Below are 17,448 nucleotides of genomic sequence, written 5' to 3'. Positions count from 1 at the left end.
TGACTTCAATAACTTCTTAAAATAAATCAGCCTTCATTCTTCAAGCGGGCTCCTGACTTCAATAACTTCTTAAAATAAATCAGCCTCCATTCTTCAGGCGGGCTCCTGACTTCATCAGCAACTTTGAAAAATAAATCATTTGGCAATGATTTATGAAAATATATATTTTGGCAACATTTATACAAACAGGACCACTCGGGTCGAAACCAATTAAATGTCCCTATTCGAGGGCGGATGAACCCAAAATATCCTATTCGAGGGCGGATGAACCCAAAATATCCTATTCGAGGGCGGATGAACCCAAAATATCATATTCGAGGGCGGATGAACCCAAAATATCCTATTCGAGGGCGGATGAACCCAAAATATCCTATTCGAGGGCAGATGAACTCCTATTCGAGGGCGGATGAACCCAAAAATATCCTATTCGAGGGCGGATGAACCCAAAATATCCTATTCGAGGCGGATGAACCCAAAATATCCTATTCGAGGGCGGATGAACCCAAAATATCCTATTCGAGGGCGGATGAACCCAAAATATCCTATTCGAGGGCGGATGAACCCAAAATATCCTATTCGAGGGAGGATGAACCCAAAATATCCTATTCGAGGGCGGACGAACCCAAAATATCCTATTCGAGGGCGGACGAACCCAAAATATCCTATTCGAGGGCGGACGAACCCAAAATATCCTATTCGAGGGCGGACGAACCCAAAATATCCTATTCGAGGGCGGACGAACCCAAAATATCCTATTCGAGGGCGGACGAACCCAAAATATCCTATTCGAGGGCGGACGAACCCAAAATATCCTATTCGAGGGCGGACGAACCCAAAATATCCTATTCGAGGGCGGACGAACCCAAAATATCCTATTCGAGGGCGGACGAACCCAAAATATCCTATTCGAGGGCGGACGAACCCAAAATATCCTATTCGAGGGCGGACGAACCCAAAATATCCTATTCGAGGGCGGACGAACCCAAAATATCCTATTCGAGGGCGGACGAACCCAAAATATCCTATTCGAGGGCGGACGAACCCAAAATATCCTATTCGAGGGCGGACGAACCCAAAATATCCTATTCGAGGGCGGACGAACCCAAAATATCCTATTCGAGGGCGGACGAACCCAAAATATCCTATTCGAGGGCGGACGAACCCAAAATATCCTTTTCGAGGGCGGATAGACCCATCTTCAAAACTCGAAATTGTCTTACCTCCGACTGTTTTTCTTAAAATCGTGCTGTCTTGCTATCCCTTAAAACTTGAATTGATTTCCTCGTTCCTCCGAGAAAATTTTCGACAATGGCAGAATATTTTCTGCCCCAGTTTTGGTGTTTTTCCTTGTGGCATGTTTTTCACCATTAATAAGATTTCCTTTTCCTGCTTCAAATCAAAGAAAATTTGTTAGTTTTAAAACATGATGAGTGGTCGTGTCACTATTGCTGGGGATGGTTTTTCCCTTTCCCCCTTCCCCGCTCTGTGTTTCATTACGCTATCAAAACTTGCTGGGGATTATTTTGCTGGGGATGAATTTTCCTTTTCTTCCTTCCCCACTCTGTATTGTCCGACCCTCTCGGAACTTGGTCGAAAATCTGTCGGGGATGCTCCTACATCTCGATGATCTACTGGGGCCCTCTTGGAATTAGGTCCACAATTTTCTCAACCATTGTTTTCATGTTTTTCTCCAACTTCCCTGGAAATTTGGTCCTCTTGGGATCTAGACCCATTCATCATTTAATCTTGCGACCAACTTCTTTTCGCTTTATCGCCTTATCTTTGGCTTGTCCTATTCGCATTTTGCTTTGCATCATTTTGGCAACTGGTAGTAAGCTCTGAAAATCCTTTTCAAAAACAAACTGTTGGGGAGGTAAAGTCTTTAAACCAAGAAATGAAAAAGTGATGATCTCAAAAAATAGAAAAATAAGAAGTCTTTCTGAACAGATGCTAGGGAAAAGGAAAGAAAAGAACTTATCTGAATGATATAACTGATCCCAACGATCATGTCGTGCATTCCGGATTAATCAACCCAGTCTATTTGTATCAATCAACCTTTCGGATGGCCTCATGTTGCTGGGGATAAACAGGCACTCAACTCTTTGCCAAATGCGGATCCTTCCCGCCAATCTTGTCTTGTCGCCTCATAGTGCCCTTCGAGAGGTTTTCACTAATAAGACTCTCTCGTTTCTCTCAACTCCCGTTGTCTTATGGTGCCTGTGAAGGTTTTCACCGATAAGACTCTCTCGTTTTATTTCTCTCATCTTTCGTCGCCTTATGGTGCCTATGAAGGTTTCACCAATAAGACTCTCTCATTTTATTTTATTTTTCAGCTGGGGATTGGAGTGCTGCCGATATGACTCTCTCTGCTAGGGATTCTTTCGGCTATCAATTCATTTCCAGCTCATGATCCTCTTCTTTGCTGGGGATCAGAGTGTTATTCCCGACTTCCATTTGCATGACTTGACACTTCTCGGAGACTGATCGGGAGGTCTTTTTTTGGACATCAATATGGTTTTTTGGGTATGGCTAAAAGGAAAAGGGGTATTAAAAAAAGCTCAAAATAATTTTGATGGGTAAAACATTACAACTCTTGGAATCAAACTTTCTTTCCCAAAATTATAAACACAACTTCTGCCCCAGTTTTTCTTGCTTGGGGATTTTTATTTTTTTGTTACACTATGACCGAGCCGTGAGGCGCTACGTATCCTTCTTTGAGGAATCAGGTCAAACGTAGTTCCCAATTCCTTTTTTTTTTCTTGTGACTTTTCTTTTGTCTTTATTATCATTTTTTTTTATTTTTCTTTCATTTTCATTACTGATTCCAAAAAGAGGGATATGAAAGAATAAATAAGGCTCAAAAGGGGAAGCAAAGGATAAAGTGTTTGGATAGAAGAAAGAATTGCCTCCGTCACTTCATTCTCCGATAAATGCTAAGTACAAACAAACAACAATTACAATTACAAGAAATCATACATAATATCTCTTAACTGCGTCAGAATTGATAGCCATGTCGATGCATTTCCCTTCGATATCTGTAAAACATAAAGCACCATTGGGCTTGCTTTGTTCAGATTGCGATAATCAACACACACCCTGATTTTTCCATCTTTTTTGGCCCTGGCACCACATTAGCCAACCAATCAGGATATAGAGCGACCCGAATAACCTTAGCATTCAGCTATTTGGTTACTTCTTCCTTAATCTTCACACTCATGTCGGTTTTGAACTTCCTCAATTTTGCTCGACGGGAGGAAATGCCGGGTCAGTGGGCAATTTGTGAACCACTAGATTGGTGCTTGAATCCGGCATGTTGTCGTATGACTATGCAAAATGTTTTTGAATTCAATAAGTGCTTTGATTAGTTCTTCCCTGATGTTTGGTTCAATGTGGACTCTTATCTTAGCTTCTCTGATATCATCCGCATCCCCTAGATTGACGACTTCCGTGTGAATTGAGTTGTTTTTTTTTTTCAAATTGGCTCAACTCTCTGTTAATTTCTTCGAAGGCTTCATCCTCATCGTATTCCGACTCATCATCACAATCTTGTACTATAAGTTCGAAATCAGATTGATTTTTTAGACTAGGTTAAAGATCCGTCGTGCATGCCATGTCATTAGAACCAGTATAAAGAGAACTGTTCAGAAGAGAAAAAGAAGAAGCAAAATTAAAACAAAATAAGGAATGAAGAAAAAAAACTTTCACTTTATTAAAATACGAGATAGCAAGGTTTCACACTTTGGCGAGCACAAAAAGAAATCTGGATTACAACCCTGGAATAATCCAGACAACAAGAAAGAAAATCAGAGCCCACTACCAAGACTCCCTTCGGATAGGAAGAGGAGTAACCATTCAATTGTTGATTTTTGCTTTCAGCCCCACAAACTGCACATCTGCCTTGCTGGGCCCTTCCCCCATCACCATAACTGGTTTGTCATCTACCTTTCCCAACTGTACCACTGCCTTTCCACTGGTCAACTTTTCGATTGGACTTGCACAAATCATCATTACCGTTTGTGAGGGTGTTTTAGGTTTCCCTCCTTCGTGCACTAGTTCGATCATGTGGGTCTCATGGTGCACTGGCAACGGGTTTTGATTGATGTTGGGTGCCTCTGGTGTTTGAACCTCAATCTTGTTGGTGTCAATAAGATTTTGCACTGCATGTTTCAATTTCCAACCCTTCTCGGTATCATGTTCGGGAGTCCCCGAACAATAGTCACAGCTTACCGAGTGGTCCATATTTTTGGGAAGGGGATTTGGCAATCCGGGCTCAACAGGACTCAACAAGCCTAACTGCCTTAATTTGTGGAACATGACAGTATAGGTTTCTCCCAACTCAGTGAATGTTCTCTGTATTCTTTCATTTTTGAAAGCCTGATTTCCCCGGAAACCTGCCCCTGGAGGGTTCCTGTAGGCCCTTGGCGGCGGATAGGTGTTTTGTGGAGGTGGGTATGTATTTTGTGGAGGTGGATATATGTCTTGGGGAGCCGGCGCGTGCCATTGCGAGCGGGCCGGAGGCTGAGTGTATGTCTGGGCTTGGTGTACGGAGAAGTGTGGTTCTTGTGGCGGGTAGTAGGGTTGTGGAGGGTAATTTGGAGTGTGAGGGTAGTTTGGGTAATTGGGTCTAGGTAGGTAGCAAGGGGAAGGACCTCTCGATCTGGACCAGTTGCCTGCCTCTATTGTCGCGACCTCTTCTCTCTTTTTCTTTCCAAGCGCACCTCCTGTGCCGCTTTGAATGGCCTGAGTCGTTGCCTTGATTGCCGAGTAACTCAGGATCTTATTGGACTTAAGTCCCTCTTCTATCATAACTCCCATTTTCACTACTTCATTGAAGGATTTTCCAACTGAAGTCACCAAGTGACCAAAGTACGTTGGCTCTAGAGTTTGCAGAAAATAGTCCACCATTTCGTTTTCCCTCATTGGAGGATCAACTCTGGCTGCTTGTTCTCTCCACCGGAAGCTCTCCCCGGGCTTCTTCTCAAACTTTAGCAATGTGAGACGGTCAGGGACTATCTCAAGGTTGTATTGGAAGTGTCCTGCAAAAGCCTGTGCCAGATCATCCCAGGTGTACCACCTGCTCGGATCTTGTCTTGTATACCACTCCAGTGCTGACCCACTTAGGCTTTGGCCAAAGTAAGCTATCAACAGCTCGTCTTTGCTACCATCTCCTCTCATCTTGCTACAAAAACCCCGTAGATGGGCCATAGGATCGCCATGCCTTTCGTATAAATCGAACTTGGGCATCTTGAACCCTGCTGGCAATTGGACGTCAGGGAAAGGGCATAGATCCTTGTAAGCCACGCTGACCTGGTGGCCTAACCCGTGCATGTTCCTGAAGGATTTCTCCAGGCTTTTGACCTTTCGAATCACCTCCTCGTGTTCTGTATTCTTAACCGGTTTCTCAACTTTCTCTGGGATCCCAAATTGGGGTGTATATGTGTATGGCTCAGGAGCTTTAAAAGTGGGTTCAGGAGGAAAATATTGGGTGTCGTGAACTTGGAACAGTGGTTCACTAGACGATCTTTGTAATGTGGCTGGGGGAGGTGCCACAAAGACAGGAACATTTGGTGGTGGGGGGTTCTGATTGGGTGGCGGAGCTTGGGGATCATAGGCATCTCTCCCCTGATAGTAGTGGTAGCTTGGGAAGCTTGTTGAAGGGTCGGGGGAAGGGTATTCCGGCGTGTGTCCCGGTGGGGAGTAGGAGTGACAACTGGTTCAGGCCCCTTTTGCACCTTAGCCATGGCTAGCTGCATTTCATTCATTTCCAATCTCATTTTTTCCATATTGGCCATCGCCTCCTTCAGCATCTGATGTGTCGTCCTTTCCGACTCAACACTATTTTCTGAGCCAGTCATGCTTTCTGGTATAGGCCCTTTTGATCTTGTTTGATAATGGTATGGTGCCAGTACGCTTTAACAACTAACTGTTTGGAATTGGACAAACAACAAACTTGTTAGCGTTAGAGTTTTAACAGATATTGCAATTGCACGTTGGGGGATGCAATGTTCTTAGGCAGTTAGCCATTTCTAACATGTTTTTGCTCCTACCGCATACATCCTCCCGGCTTGTTTTATTTGTGCCTTTTTCAAGTGTTTCGGAAACCCTCCATTCCCTATTTTTTTCTTTTTTCTTTTTTTCTCTCTCTCTCTCTCTTTTCTTTTCTTTTATTCACTTTCTTTTTTTTCTTTTTTAGCGCTGGTCGAACCTTATGTAGATTGCCTACGTATCATGTCCCCGCATGAATCAGACCTTGCGTAGTTCGGACCAATAAAAGATAAATAATAATAAAATATTTTTTGGAATTTTCAATTTTCATAATAAAATAAACTTGATTACAAAAGTTTAAAAATTGACCATACTAACAGACTTTGATAAAAGACAACAAACGGTCTCGAAAATCAAATAACCCGCATACTCTAATCAAAGAATTACAAACTCAAAAACAAACAGCCAGATTCCTTCCCCTATATGCCAATTTTAACCAAATGGTTGTTTTCCAGACGTGGCCCCTTCTCAATTTCACATGAATTTTAAGGCCGGGAAGGATTATTTTACGACCTTTCACAAACTTGTTCGTTCTTTTACGAAAATAGCCCTTCGACAACTGAAAGATACTCTAAGGCTATCTCGGCAAGAATGGTTTTAAGACATCACCGAAGCCGGGCCGGCTTATTTTAACTAAAAACCAAACGGTATTCACTTGACCAATGACTATTTTCTTGTTTTTCAAATAATAAAAGACCTGGTTTTGCAAACACGACCTTTCAGCACTTCAGAGACGAAGATTTTAAGGTTGTGCGGGATAACTGGTCACAACCCAAAAGAATGACCAAAGATGGTCGTTTATGCAAAGTCAGCCTTCCGGCGTCCCCTTCGAGAATATTCGGCTATTTTTGACAAAACGGCGTGACCCAACTTTTTTATGACTCTTTTCTTGTTTTTGTTTTTTTCAAATTAGAATAAAAGACCCAGTATTGCAAACACGGCCTTTCAGCGCCTCAGGGACGAAGATTTTAAGGTTGTGAGGGTCAAAAATAAAACATAACCAAAGGTGGTTGTTTATGCAAAATCAGCCTTCAAACGTCCCGTTTGGGAACATTTGGCTAATTTTGACAAAACGGCGTGACCCAACTTATTTATGACTCTCTTCTTGTTTTTTTTTCAAATTAGAATAAAAGACCCGGTATTGCAAACACGGCCTTTCGGCGCTTCAGGGACGAAGATTTTAAGGCTGTGAGGGTCAAAAATCAAAACATAACCAAAGGTGGTTGTTTATGCAAAATCAGCCTTCCGGCGTCCCGTTTGGGACCATTTGGCTAATTTTGACAAAAACAGCGTCACCCGACGTATTTATGACTCTTTTTTTCTATTTTTCAAATCAAAATGAAAGATCCGGTAAACACAGCCTTTTTTAGCGCCTCGGGGACGAAGAGTTTAAGGCTGTGTAGATAACCGGTCAAAATTCTAAAAGAATGACCAAATATGGTCGTTTATGCAAAGTCAGCCTTCCGGCGTCCCTTTTGGGGATACTTGGCTATATTTGACATGAGCGACATTACCCGACTTATTTATGACAAAAATTTGACATTTTTTTGGCTATTTTTGCAAAGGAGAGGTTGGACATCACCCGACTTATTTATGACAAAAATTAAAATTTTGACATGTTTTTTTGTGTGGCTATTTTAGCAAAAAGGGAGGTTGGACCCGATTAGGGCTGCCTACGTATCTCACATTCGGTGAGAATCAAACCAGCGTAGTTCGCCACATATAAACTAAACTTTGTAAACAATACTCCTTTCTTTTCCAATAAATCAAACTAATTTTTTTTTCTTCAAAATTTCGGCAGGGTTTTGACACTACTTGGACATTGGTTTTATTTTTCTAAAAAAATAAATAGTTATCTCCCTACACTGCTATATTTGTTTTTCTTTTTTTTTCAAAATTCCTAATTTTAGAAGCCGGTCAGCATGCAGATCTGAATCAAATAAATGTGCAAAACAAACAAGATGCAGCAGGATGGTCTTTTTCATTTCAGGTTGTTTGTCCTAGACGGACTCAACCCCTGTGTTGAGTCCCCTAAGTCAAATGCAACATGATGCAAATAAGCGTTCCTACTAGGGATCCGACATGAGGTTTTGTTATACTAGGTTTATCCTGGGTGTTTGTTCTAGACCTGGCTTACCCGAGCGGACAACTCGAGCCGAGGATGGGAACTACGTACCGGTAACCAAAAGATCATCCGATTTTGTAACTCCTCTGAATCCTCGTTCTATTTTGGAATAGGACACTAACAGAAAGAAGTCACGACTAGCGTGCACTCCTCAAGAGAGAGAAGAGAGGGATTCCGTAGCAGTTTTTATATGCGATTCAGATAATATTAAAGCGGTAAGAGTAACATTTTGCACATTTAAGCTAAAACATGTAATAAAATCAAATAATAAATGAAGCCAAATAATAACAATTATTCTAAGCTCGAATTTTTGAACCCTGAACAAGAGATTCTGGGTTACCATTCTCCAGCAGAGTCGCCAGAGCTGTCACACCTCCTTTTTCGCCCGTGCCGCCCGCAAAGGGGCGCGGAAGGGAGTTTTTTCCAATTAAAGGACAATCGAAACGGGATTTATTTATTTATTTCAGAGTCGCCACTTGGGAGATTTATGGTGTCCCAAGTCACCGGTTGAATCCCGAATCGAGGAAAATATTAACTCTGTTTAACAATCTGTGCGCCAGAAATCCAGATAAGGAATTCTGTTAACCCGGGAGAAGGTGTTAGGCATTCCCGAGCTCCGTGGTTCTAGCACGGTCGCTCAACTGTCATATTCGGCTTGATTATCTGATATAATACATGTTGAACATATGTGCGAATTTTAACTTTTAACCGCTTTTATCTTATTATTATTTTAACAGAGAATTGCAACATCGTGAAAATATATCTCGAACCACGTCACATCAATGTACCCGTGGTTATCGACATATTTCGACTCTGTTGAGATTTGGATTTGGGTCACATAAATGTGCACCCGAGTTTAAGAAAATAAATTGTGAAAGGCGCCCCTAAAGCAACTAGCGTATCATTATTTTGGGTAAGGCCGTGAAATTTGCTAAACGACCGATCTCGAAGTCTATACAATTATTAACTATTTATTGAGGGCCCCGCAACTTGTGCATTTTATTGGGTGAGGCTCATCTCATTTATTTTAAAAAAAAAAAGATAATCCTAAAGTGCCTACATTTTTTTATTAAATTTGTCTCTAAAAATGAAAGAGAAAAGGTCCTAATTTATTTACATGCTTACGAGTTGATATAGTCGGGTTCCGAACGCAATTTGTTAAATCAGAATGTAAACACAATATGGACAACCTGTTGACCAACGTGGACCCAGGCCCAACGTGTATGGCACAAAACTGGACCTGGGTCATCTCATTCATATGTTACTACCTAGTTATATTATACTAGGCATGTTTACAGTTTGTCAAATTAAAAAAAAAAACTTGGCAATCTAATTTTAATCCTATACCATTTACATGCTGAAATTAACCAATAGTATCTAGCTAAACAATATTCCTACAAGTTCCGAAACGGTCTATTCATTTAATGAGCTAACTGTTGAATGTTTAAGAATAGTCTAAATTAGCTAACATGCTTTTTGAGACATGATAATCATCCAACAATAACGAACTAACTGGACAGAGTTACTACACCATTTATTTATTTTTAGGCAATACATAGACAGTTCGTCTACTAAGCTACTGTCAGATGTTCCATTATATATATTAAACAACTACATGATTCTGATTTAGAAGAAGCTAAATAATGTATATAAAGAAATAAAATTCAGAATATAACTAAGATAATTCAGAACTTCAACTCTTCATTTCATATTCATGCTTCATGTTTTAGTTTACAGTAACCAACGTGTCAGTTGTGTACCTGATATTGGAAGCAAAAGAAAAGGAAGATCAGTAGGAATGCAGTAGCATACAACAACAGCAACAACAAACAACCAGTAGCAGTAATGCAATAGCCCAGAAACAGAGTTTGAAAACCGATGGAGCAGTAACCCAAAAGAAACCAACAAGACTTAGGAAAAACCAAGCGAAGACCCAGAAATCCCAATAACTCTCACAGACAGGATAGAATGAACCCAAAAAAATAGAAGAGGCAATGGGATAATTCTGATTTTCTGTTCTTTAAGACTCGAAGTAGAACACTCTCAAACTATTGACTCTCTATGATTTCTAAAAATTAGTTCTTTTCTCCCAATCCTCAACTCTCAAGATTAAAAGTCTGTTTTTATCTCCTCTTTAGTTCTGAAATTTTTATCTCCCAAATTCCGTCCCCCCTTTTAAGTGTCAAATGAGTCCTCTTTTATATCCAAAGCAAGACTCTTCCTTTTCTTTTTACCTATTTCCTTTTACTTTTTTAAACTATTATTACTACCCCTTTTTGCCTCTTTTACTTTTCAGCCCAATATTCTTCAACTATGTGTACCTTTTAACTTTTATTATTATTTATTATTACCTATACTATTTTTGATTTTTAATTAAGTAAAAGCAGTCAACACGGACCCCACGGTTCCCCCCTTTTCAGTGGTCAAAGAAGACCTCATTATTAACCCCCCTCCTTTTTACTTTACATCATTATGTCTTGTCCCCCGCTACCATATGTCTTGTCCCCCACTATAATATTTTAATATTATTAAGCCTAGTGGACGGAGCACTTCAAATTAAATAAATCTACAATTGGTTAATTCCCGTATTACCCCTAAAACTATTGTTACTGCCCTGATTCAAAAATCTGTTCAAACTTCAAAAATTATCCAAGAACTAAATCAAATTAACAGCTATAACCAATTCACCTAATCAATTAACCAAAGTATAGTAGCTATAACCAATTCTTAATCAAATTTAATCAACAAATTCAAACTAAATGTTGAACAACAAAGAAACAACTGGAATTATTTTGACTGAACAATATCCTTAAACAACAAACCTACTTCCAGATTCAACAACAATAACAAATAAGCATGTTCAAATTACTAAGTTTAAATTCAAATTAAGCTTAAACGGAACAAATAAACAGATTCAAATCACTAAACTAAATAACCAATTGAACCTCAAACTAAATATAACAATATTACAGTCAAGACGAAGGATTCAAGTTATCAAACTAACATACTTCTATATTAAAACTAAATCCTTTTAAATGAATAAAAACAAACTGAAGAAATAATTAATTGAACTTCAACTTAAATCTAACAACATTATAATTAAATTAACAATTTCTATATTAAAAATAAACAAGAACAAATGAAACAAACTGAAGAAATAATCAAGAAATGATAAACACGAACAAAAAACAAGAATCAAACATTTACTGATTTCAGATCCGAGAATATCAAAACAAAATACGGACAGAAATGAAACTTAAACCCACTAACCGGATCGGAACGACGATGAACTCGAACGAAAACAAATCTGCCCGGAAACAATTATCGCACCAAAATAACTCGACGCCGAAGACGACCACGAACGGACGATCGAAGAAGATGGTCGTTTGGTGTCGTTTGAAAACGAAGCAGTGGCCGTTTTGGTGGTCGTCCATGGCTGGACGTAGCAGAAGGGAGCAGCAACTACGGGAGGGCGGTTACTGCATCGCCGAGCTGGAGCTCGATGGAGGAGGGCAGCTATGGAGGCGGTGAAGCAGCAGCAGCTGCTACTGCTGAACATGAAGCTCGATGGGTGGGTAGCAGCAGGGCTGGCGTGACAGTGGAGCTGGAGGTCGACTGGGCAGTGTTGACGGTCAAGTGGTCATGGTCGACGAGGGTGGTGAAGGGGTGGTCGTGGTAGTTGTCGGTGGTCTAGTTCACGTCGTTACTGGTGGAGATGAGGAGGTGGGAGGCGGGCAGGTTCTTTAGGTTTTTGGGTTTGTTTTTGTGAAATGAAAGATAGGGAGATAGGGGTGTTGGGTCTTTTGGGTTATGGACTGGGTCAACCCGGTTTGAAATGGACCGGGTCGTAGGGGAAGGTTGGGTATCTTTGGGCCTGTGGTTTAAAATTGAAGAAAAGACCCAATCCAGTTTTCTTCTATTTTTGTTCTTTTCTATTTATTCAATTTCCTAATTAATAAAGCTAAAAATGCTGAGATTAAATTATAAAACTCAAAATTATCTAAAAAAAACTAATTAACTCCTAACAACAATTATCGCACATTTAAATAGCAATTAACGATAAAATCACACAATTTGGACGTTAAATGCTAAAAATGCAACGTACGTTATTTTTTATGATTTTTTTATTTTGTAAAACAAACTTAATTAAATATTAAATGCAAACGAGACATATTTTTATACTTTTATTAATTTAAACAAATAAAACATGCACAGACAAAAATACAAATAATTATCCAAAAGTGCCACGAAAAATTCAAAAATTGCACACAAAGGAAAATTATTTTTTTTGAATTTTTTGGGAGTAATTCTCATATAGGGAAAAAATCACGTGCTCACAGTAACAAGTTAGGAAATAAGGGACTAATCTGAAAAGAAATAGGGACTAATAGGGAAAACAGAAATCTGAGAGCTGCCCCTCATTTGGCCTATAAAAAAGCATGTAATGCCTTGAAGCGGGGGTCTTTTTTTTCCAGCCAGTTTAGCTCCAAAATACTCTCTCCATTTTAAATTCCAAGTCTGCAGTAGAAGTGAGAAACTTCTAAAATCTAGGTTGAAGTCTAGAAGTTCAGAAAAAATTCAAAAAAAAAACATTAGAAAACAGAGGAAAATCAAAAACATTACTGTTTCATTGCCTATTTCAGATTCTTCTTTGGTATTCTTCATTTTTGCTCGAGGCTCAAGTTCTAAAAGCATTCAGAAGTGTTTAATGACTAACTTAAGTGAATTTGGGCTTGTCTAGTTTGGATTTCAGTTGAGTTTTGTTCCAGTGAGGTTTCAGAGGCATCTAACTTCAGTTTTGAGGGCTAGGAGTGCATGTCAAGTGTGTGTTGAATTGATCTGTTGAGTCTGCTTGTATTTTTGGTTTTCAAAATCATTTCCTGGCCTGTTCTGTGATGCTATATTGCTGAGTTTGGTTGTTGTTGCTGTTCAAAGTAGCTGACATTCTTTACTTCTCATATTTCCCTTTCCAAGTACACCTGTACACCCTTGGTTGTTGAAATGAAATGAAGTTTGGATCAAGGCTCCTCTGTCGCATTCGTTGTTTAATAGCTGAACTGTAGTTATAATCAATCATGCCTAGTTGTTTAGTTTAATTTGTATGAGCTTAATTAGAATTATTTCCAATTGATATGAACTGCCTAGAAATTGGATTGTAATGATCTACTTGTATTAACTTTGGACTGCTTAAGCTTTTGGACTGTGGAAATTTTGGATTTGTGATTGTTTCATGTAGTGTATAGTTATTTAGTAACAGGTTTAATTGATTAAAATCTATGGAAACGAACTGAGGAAGCAGGAGTTAGTATTCTGTATTCGATAGTTCAATTATCTACTTATCGTTTGTTAGCTTGGGTAAATGCAAAGTAATTAAGGCGCATTGTGTTATCAAATCGTGGATCAAAAGCACGTTGTAGTAGTTTCCAAATGCTCCAGTTGTTGTTAAAATTGATTTTAAATCGTATAGTTTATTTCCAGAATCGAATCCGGGTTAGTATGTGATTAATTGTTAGTAAACATTTTTGGTAATCTACTAGTGGTAATTTCCGTTCAATTGATACCACCGTTGATTTGAAATAGTTGATCAGTGTCTTTAAAATTTGTCTCCTAGTAAAAATTGCTTGGCGTTTTGTTGTACATTCTTTGGGATTGAGAGTTTGGGCCCTGTTGGTCAGTTGAAGGCCCAGGCCATGGCTCCTGTTGATTTAATTGATGAAGAGTTCAGGCTGCGTAGACTGAGACTTGGGCTCGGGCACAATGTTAATAGCGCAAAACTGGGCACACGCAAGCCTTGTGAATATGGACTGTCAGTTGGAATTTTGGGATGTTTCCATCCAGACTCGATGTCTGATTCGCGCACAGCTGATAGAAATGGAAATGGGGCTCTTTACACAAGCCCAGTTCAATAAGCCCATAATTTGGGCTTAGGTCAAAGAGTTCAATTCAAGATTTAAGCAACAATATAAGTTTGAGTTTTGAGTTAGGTAGCGGGTTCAAATTAAAAGGTTCTTCCTTTTGTTTGGACCTGGACTTGAACTTGAAGCCCGAATTCTAAAAAAATAATTGGGTAGGATTTTCTTTATTTTTAGAGACAAATAATTAAAAAATCATAGTCACTTTAGGATTGACCTTTAAATAAGATGTTGAGACGAGTCTCGCCGAATAAAATGTGCAAATTTGCGGGGCCCTCATGCAATGCTTAACTAAACAATACTTAGAGAATTGGGAAGGGCCGTTTAGCAAATTTCACGGCCCTCCCAAAAGATAATAACGCATAGCCACTTTAGGCGCGATTTTAATAAAATTACCTTCCTAAACTCGGGTGTGCATTTCATGTGACCCAAATCAAAGCCCAAAATGTTGAATAAAGTGTGTCTAGGATTGTGGGTGCATTTCATGTGACGTAATCCAAAGACACATTTTAAACGACGTTCAACTTTCTTTTAAAAAAATGTAAATAATAAGCGGTTAAAAGTAAAATTTGGCACATAGGTTCTTCATGTAATAAAATCAGTAAATAAGCTAAATGCAACAGTTGAGAGACCGTGATAGAACCACGGAACCCAGGAATGCCTAACACCTTCTCCCGGGTTAACAAAATTCCTTACTCGGATTTCTGGTTCGCAGACTGTTAACAGAGTCATATTTTTCCTCGGTTCGGGATTCAACCGGTGACTTGGGACACCTTTAATCTCCCAGGTGGCGACTCTGAATAATTAATAACTAGATCCCGTTCCAATTGTCTTTTAAATGGAAAAACTCATTTACGTCCTTGGGGTGTAGGTAAAAAGGGAGGTGTGACAGCCTCTAACTCCTCAATTTTCTTAGCCTGGGCCAGACCCTTCGCTTTAATGCCTCGGAGTTGAGTTTCAGCCGAGGCTAGTTGGGCTGTAACGGCTTCCTTATTGGCAGCGAGCTGATCCATGCTCTCTTTCCATCGATGGCAATCAACTTTAATTTGATCAACCTCGTCTCGGAGCTGCCCAATCATCTCTAACTTTTGCTGCAACTGAGATATCGAAGTTTTAGCCTCCAAAGTAGGGACAAGAAGGTCATACTCAGTTAAAATCACAATTACCTGCTCATCTAGCTCAGACTCATTTTTTGAACATTGGTTAATTCAGTCCGGAGGTCCTTAAGTTCCTCTTCCTTTTGGCTACAAAGGAGCCTTAAGGCCTTCTCTTCGCCCGAAACTTTCCTGAGCTCGGTCTCACATTGGCTCAGCTCAACTCTAAACTTGATGATGGCATATACATGAAATGAAGACATGTCAATCAAAGGAAAAAAAGAAAAAATTACAAACAATGAAAGTTAGTATTTACCTGAGAGAGAAGATGTTGAGCCTCTTCGAAGATGGTGGAGGCATCATTAAGGTCGGAGGTATCCTCGACCCTAGCAAAGCAACCTTGAAAGGGATCTTCCTCGAGGACCTTGTTCGGATGGGGCGTACACAGAGCGTTAGCATCTTTGATTGCCCCCTCGGAATAAGATGGTAGAGAAAGAGAGTGCATGTTGTCATGGCCCCGAGCTCTTCACTCGGGGCGTTCTAATTAGCTTCGAGGGTTTTCGCACTCGCCCCTTCTGATATATTTGTTGAAGGCGGAGGAACAATCTCAACCTCCAGGAATGTGGGGCCTTGCCCGAATCTTCCTTTGGGGTTCCCTCACCATGGGATGATGTCTCTAGTTCGGAGGGCTTGTCGGTCTCGATTGGTTTCCTGGTTCGAGGCACCGACATTGACTCTTCATCATTCGGGGAATCGTGGGCTGAATCTGCATCCACATGAGCAAATCTCTTTCGTAGACTTCGATTGGGGGTTTTCTTGTCTTGAGTGTCTTTAGGCTTTGAAACTCTCTTTCTTTTGTTGTCCTTCCCCGATTTCAGAACCGAGACTTAATCCCTTACCCAGGTGGGGCTGGCCTCATTTCAGAGACATCTCAGATGCCTGCAGAAATAAATATAGATGAGTCGACGCCACCAATATATGAAAAGTATCTGAAACTTGGAAAAGCACTTACCATGATTCTTGGCCTCCCATTTGCCCCTCGACAAATCACGCCATTAACGCTCATCATATGAAGAGGTCGCGACCAACTTTCGAACCTAGTCCTCGAGGTTTGGGACAACGTGAGGTGTCCAAGCAGTAGCTACAGAAAAGGTAAAAATATTATGAGATGCGGAAACTGAGTATGTATAAACATTGAGAAGAAGGGCCCCACATATGATTAAAATTTTATCTCTCCAAGAACGACATTTTGTCCCGGGAAATGACATCCGAAGTCCGCACTGTGATGAAGCGGTTCATCCAACCTCGATCTTTGTCTTCATCATTGCTATCAAAGAAGGTTTTCTTTGTCCGACGTTACATCTTGATGATCCCTCGGAACAGCTGGGGCCGGAACAACCAAATAAGATGGTTGAGGATGAATTCCAACCCCTCGGCCTTTCCGAAAAAATAGTGTAGCATGGTCACGATGCGCGAAAGGGAGGGGTGGATCTGACTAAAGATGACCTCATATGTTTTACAGAAGTCGATCACTATCGGGTGGAGGGGATCCGACGTGAAAGGATAAGTGTAAACACTTAAAACTTCCTTCACGTGGGTGGTAATGCTCTCATCGGGGCCCTGGATCTGGACCACGACCTCATCTCCCCAGCCGCAATCCTTCTTCATATCTTTAAGATACTTCTACGATATCAAACTAATGTATCGGGATGCACGCACGCATCGGCCTGGGACATCAAGGGGATTTTCAACATTGAGGTCCTTCTTAATTACGTAAGGGCCCACGATGATTTCTTCAAGAGTCGGTGGCACCACTGGTTTGGCCGGCTGGGATGTAGAAGAAGACGACGCTTTATTTTTTTGGGAACTGATTTGGAAGTTTTAGCCATGACTCTAAGCTAAAGAGTTCGAACAAGAACTTGGCATTTTCCGGTGCTTGAAGGGGCGGTGGAAACAGATAATTATAAGAAGAGACGAAGAAGTGAAAGATGAGATGAAAGAATAAAGTTCTTTATTCAAAGAAATAGCCTCATATTTATAGAAGGGCGACGACGGTTCGGCGGCACTAGTGGCGACCAGTACTGACGTGCATTTAATGTTTTGGGAAAGCGGATCGACGGGACATTTCAGTCACTTCGGGCACCTACGTCACAGGGGTGACATCATCATTATGGACTCCGAAAATCGAGGTTCGAATCGTTTCTTATCATCTTATTCTAAGAAACGCAGGGACTATCTGTATACGGTCAAAATCGTATGCCTCCGATTTATA

Source organism: Nicotiana sylvestris, chromosome 6, assembly GCF_000393655.2.
Source record: "Nicotiana sylvestris chromosome 6, ASM39365v2, whole genome shotgun sequence".
Lineage (NCBI taxonomy): Eukaryota > Viridiplantae > Streptophyta > Magnoliopsida > Solanales > Solanaceae > Nicotiana > Nicotiana sylvestris.
The sequence above is the reverse complement of the archived record's forward strand: the minus strand, read 5'-3'. Positions refer to the sequence as shown.